Raw genomic sequence first — 5,661 nt, 5'->3', positions numbered from 1 at the left:
CGTGTGGGTGCTGCCTGAGCATGGACACTGCCATTGAATCGGTCTGCTGCCAAGAGGTCCCGGTCAACCTTGACCATCTAATCGTGGGATTAGGTTGCAAAACCATGCATAGGGCATTTCGGATGCTGTGCGGCGAGAGAGAGAGGTTTTGGAAGAGGCCATGCTCTCTCTAAGGGACATCCGAGCTGAGACACTGGAGCGCCCCATAAATAACAACCAAGTAACAAGGCGGTCTGACTAATAACATGGTTATAAAAGACATGGTTTCACAAAAACATCTGCTCCGGGGGGACGGGACCTGAAAGACATGTTAGATGCACTTTCGGAGATAAACCCGCGGATGAGCATAGATGCGAGGCGGATTCACGAGTATCACGTTTACTTTAGGTGGATGTTGGAGGTTTACTTTCTGGTGGATGTTGATGGATATTGCACAGATGGATATTGCACAGATACATCTTACTATGAAACTACTTGTTCGAGTTTAACTCCCTCTGCATCCGCAATCGGCTAGTCGGCGAACATCAGGGAGAGTAGAAAGGGTCATTTGTGAAACTTCTGTTTACAGACCCGCCATGGTTTGATTAGCAGCTTGGAAACATAGATCTGTGATATTGTCTGAGTAATTATTTATACACTTTATGGTCGGAGTGCTAGCTTGTGGAGATTGACAAGACAGGGGCTATCGGAGGGTTAGTCAGTTTTATGGCTGCCAGCCATGTATTAAGGGCTGGTTTCCTATTCAAAGGTAGCCTGTGGAAATGTATGATTACCCCAGCTGCCGTGGCCCTATATAATTCATTACTGCAGCCAGGGGCAATGCAATAAGATGATCCTCATGTAGACCTGGTTGTTTGCTTTTCCGTAGCCATTTCCGCGAGCCTGACTCATTACCTGCTATGGCTGCTAGAGCCACAGAGTAGGAGATGGTTAGCATGCCAGTGACTTAGCTGATTGTTGAAATCCAACATGGCGGCGCCCTGCAACACTTTCACCGTACAATTTTATCCCTTTTAGCAAGTTCAGCCATTTTTAGTTATTGTACCAATGAGAAGGCAGGCAAAACATCTGTTATATCAACTAAACTTCAAATTTCAGCTCAGTTCATCTTTAATATAGTCTGCTTGTCCATTTTGTGCTATTTCCTTGAAATGCACAAAATGGATAAGCAGACTATATTTCCTAAAATGCATAATGTTCTTGAATACAATTAATGTTGAGTGCCCAACGGTAGGCTACAGCCCTCCTACCTCCCACCTCATTTCCCTCTGATAACCCTATCGGCCACTATTGGTCCATTAGTAATTGACTGTACATTACATCATGCAAATAAAATCGAATGCATATCTTAGACACAATTGTATGGTATGCAATATCTTGAGGCAGAATGAATCGATACACAATACATTAGAAAACATAAACCACAAGAAAAAAATTGTTAGTTCTCCATCAGCACAATGCTTATTGGGTTGTAAATGTGTAGTGCACAGACTGATCTTCCAGTTCTCTGGAACTATTTCTCTCTCCTCCTCCCCCCCATTGATCAAGCAGACCTGCATGTCTACGGTGGGCAGTGAAACATTGATGAGGGATGAGGAAGATCAGGACATCTGTGAAGCTAGTGTATCTGTTGGTACCCAGACAGACCTAGAACATACATGAGGGAAAGAAAAAGCAGTTCAGGAGCATGGCTACACTAACTGATGACCTGGCCAACATTACAATGCTCATCAAGGACCATTTCTGCTTTGGAAAACATTGGCCACCCTGACTACAAATCTGTCCCCAGAACCTCAACACCCACGCAAAGTCAAGAAACCTCATTGGAGGAATGCTGCCGTGCAGTGGAAGATGACGTTTTCTTTGACGGCAAATCTGAGATCCACAATGAGGACTTTTGTTGTGATGACCTTGCCAACTCCAGTGATGCAGAGGAGCTAGAGGAGGAAGACACAAATGACATTGCTCAAAGAAAGAGCATGGTCTATCTCAAGCAATTGTTAATGTTGTTTTCCATGTGTTCCTGGAAAGGTTGTGGCAAATGCCTTGAAGGACACCAACATTGTCCAAAAGTGGTTTTGGGGTGAGATGGATTGTCACAATTACATCTGGCCTTCACAAAATCAAATCACTGTTACGGCTGCTTTGTTTGTGACAGGGAATGAGTGCAGTCCTTTCCTAGGTATGTGACACCATTTGTTTGGAAGCCATGTCAGAGAGGCAGTATGATAACATCCAGAAACCCTACGTCATTCCGGAGGGCAATAATGCCTGGGCTATCCACAATGAGAGTGTCATGAGTGCTGTGAGTGAGAAGCCCATCACTGTCTCAGGGGATGCATGGTACGACCCAGGTTAAAATGCATCGTTTGGAACTTACTCTCTGCTTGACACAGAATCGAAGATGATCGTGGCTCAGGAAACTGTGCGAGTGACAGAGGTGAAAAACAGCTACTGGCTCGAGGTAGGAGGGAGAGATGCCTTGCCAAACTTGAAGACTGTGGTGTCTCCATATCTGTGTTTGCCACTGACTGTCACCCATCTGTGCAGAAGGTTCTGAGAGAGAAGCACGAGGAAATTAAGAATGAATTTGATCTTTGGCACATTGTCAAAAATGTTTAAAAATCCAGACCTCAGTGAGTGGATCCGAATGGTTACTAATCACTTGTGGTATTCGGTCTCCTCCTGTGGGGGAGATGAGAGAAATGTGGATATCTGTGCTACACCACATCACAAATGTCCATAAGTGGGTGACTGGAGAGACACTCACCAAATGTGACCACCGCCGCTACACCTCTGACGAGGAGAGCCGGCGCCCGTGGCCCAGTCCTGATTCTGCAGCCTTTGAAACGCTCCAAAAGGTTGTCCTGGACAGGCAGCTCCTAAAAAAACTTGACAGGTTGACTGAGGGCATTCACACAGGTGAATTAGAAAGTGTACATGCTCTATACAACAAGTATGCCACTAAACGCAAGTCCTTCAGCTTTGAAATCTTTGAAGCGCGTCTACGCCTGGCTGCTTTGGACAACAACACTAACATCGAGATAGAGAGGGCAAAAAAACGAAGGCCGGAAGTGAAAGATTTAGGCAGCAATTTTCAAAGGCTGCCCGTCAGTTTGTGGTGGGACAAATAAAAGAAAAGAAAGACTATGCATTCAGAAGCAACATCGTAGATGGAGCCATCTAGAGACAGAGGGGGTCTAGCACCATAGAATGTACCTTAGCTGAACAAAGGCAAGAAGCCCATCCAACCTTGGGCCAACACAGAGAGCTCTCCAAACCGGACAAAGAACAGTCTGTTGCAAAAGACCTTAGCCGGTTCACCTAATAGAAATCATAATCATTATATCTAACCCTATATTTATATATATATTAAAAAAAACGTGTTACTCTGGCATTGCTGCTGGGTATAACTCTTTAATCTGTTTAATGTCTGAAAGAGGAGTTTGGGCCGGTCCTTCTTGTTTGAATGTTTCTGATATAAATACATTGTTTTTAAACGCTACCACCAACCAAAAAATGACTTTACTCTTGTCATTATTGACTGCTGAACATGCAGCATGTAGCCTACTTTTATGCAGAGAATAGTGAAAATAATGTGGCGAGCAGCATGGGATGGATGAGATGGAAGCCCAGGTTTAGCAATCAGTTCCGCGCCCCATACACCGCTCGACAACGGAACTGCCTGTAATAGCACCAACAATTACTTATGAAACACAGCACACACCTAGCAAACCAGCATAACACTCACAATAACGGTGGCGACAACAATGCGCATAACACAACAATTGAACACACATTTACAAACCAACAACCCCAACCCATAAGCCCCAATTAAGTCAACAACTAAAAGGTAACCCAGGGGGTCCCCGAAAGGGTCCATCCCCCAGGATAGTTGAACCCCCAGAATTCCTTGTGCATCCGAACCAGCCCGTGGTCGCTACAATATCAAACAATCACACATAATCAGGGTTAGAGTTATGATTCCATCTCTGTGACGGTCTCTTAAAATAAATAAATATAGATGCGCATAGGCTATTATGACACAGCTCTTCTCAATGCCGTGGAACGCTCCGTTCACCTACATGGGCCTTCACAATAACGCCAGCATCTTCGGTTGCCAAGCGACGTCAACGTCTTTGGCCAACTATTTCTCTGCTGATCAACACCTCGAATGCTGATTAATGTGAGTAATGTAATGAGCACATGACGCGTCTGATATATTGTTTAAAATATATTTATTTAGCAGCTATGCATCCAAAGCATAATCCTTGGTATTCGGCCGAGGGGAAAATATCCCTAATGTAGGCGACAGCACAGGATGGGACCGGAATCCTGTTCCTTTTTTCTTGCCTAGCCTAGCCTAGCTGCCAATTCGTACCTAATAAAATATAAGTGTTGGAAACCTGCTATTAATGGGGCGCTCCAGCGTCTCAGCTCAGACGTCCCTTAGAGAGAGCATGGCCACTTCCAACACCTCTCTCTCGCCGCACAGCATCCGAAATGCCCTATGCATGATAATGCAACTTAATCCATCCATTAGATGGTCAAGGTTGATCGTGACCTGTCGGCAGCAGACTGATTCCACTGCAGTGTCCATGCTCCGGCAGCACCCACACACACACCAGTCACTTGTACCCACACGATCCGAAGGTGGAGCTGGAGCCAGAAATGTATCCCTCTCCACCGGGTGGTAGTCGGACACTATAGGCATGTCCCTCACACAGTGTTGCCAACTTAGCGATTTTGACGCTATGTTTAGCTACTTTTCAGACCCCTTTGGCGACTTTTTTTCAAAACGGCGACAAGCGACAAATCTAGCTAATTTTTCAGCTGTTATTGGTGACTTTTGGTGACTTTTTGAGGTGAAAGCATTATCGCTATTACCTCTTCACAACGAGCACCGGGTGCCTGCGCGGCCCCTCCCCGTCTCAAAGAACTTACAGGCAGCCCAGTCCTCGTGCAGCAGTCCCTCCCAGCTGCTCTGTTAGCAGGAGCTAACAGGAGACGTTCACGCCTCGGCATCCGGGCTGCAAATGAATCCGCGTCCTGCCAGCAAGCCGCCGCCGACTGATCCCGGACCCTGACGTACAGTCAGAGCGGGAAAATGTAATATTTTCCTGATTATTATTTTTTTCTTAGGTTAAATTAAGAAAAAAATTCAAATCAAATCTGTTCAAAACATGTCTTTACCATGTCGCAGTCAAAACTTTACCAACAAAAATATTGGAAAGAGTGTGAAGCAAACACTGCTTTTAAGGGCTGGTTAAAGACGTTTATTGGAGACTATAAACGAGCATACTGTAGCTATTGCAAGGTCGATTTCTGTGCCAAACTCAGTGATGTGAAGAAACACAGTTCAACCCAAAAGCATATTCAAAAGGCAAAGCCTTACAGTTCAGCTCAAACAACGCTGCCATTTATGCAATGTAAGCAAAATTGGGACTAGGCAAAAAAAGAAAATTGTGCTTTTTTTTATACTTCCAGTTATGCAAATTAGGCGATGACGTCATCTAGCGACTTCTAGCGACTTTTAGGAGAGCCAATAGCTACTTTCCTTCCTGAAGAGTTGGCAACACTGGTTGTAATGATGGTACTTGCAAGATTGTATTAAACTGCCGTAGCGCGCATGATAAATGACATGGTTGATAAATGATTTTA

The 5,661-nt window shown here is 44.8% G+C and overlaps 1 long non-coding RNA gene across 1 annotated transcript; it reads right to left on the bottom strand.

Moving 5' to 3' along the window:
* Positions 1-1,361: 1,361 nt before the first annotated feature.
* LOC115541133 (uncharacterized) lies at positions 1,362-5,418 on the bottom strand. The gene is made up of 4 exons (XR_003976276.1): positions 2,771-5,418; positions 2,633-2,685; positions 2,381-2,556; positions 1,362-1,937 (listed from the first exon to the last, which is right to left on the bottom strand). It is a non-coding gene; the product is annotated as an uncharacterized LOC115541133 (long non-coding RNA).
* Between the last annotated feature and the right edge of the window lie 243 nt (positions 5,419-5,661).

The sequence above is a fragment of the Gadus morhua genome, chromosome 3 (assembly GCF_902167405.1).
Source record: "Gadus morhua chromosome 3, gadMor3.0, whole genome shotgun sequence".
Lineage (NCBI taxonomy): Eukaryota > Metazoa > Chordata > Actinopteri > Gadiformes > Gadidae > Gadus > Gadus morhua.
This window is presented reverse-complemented; position numbering and strand designations above follow the sequence as displayed.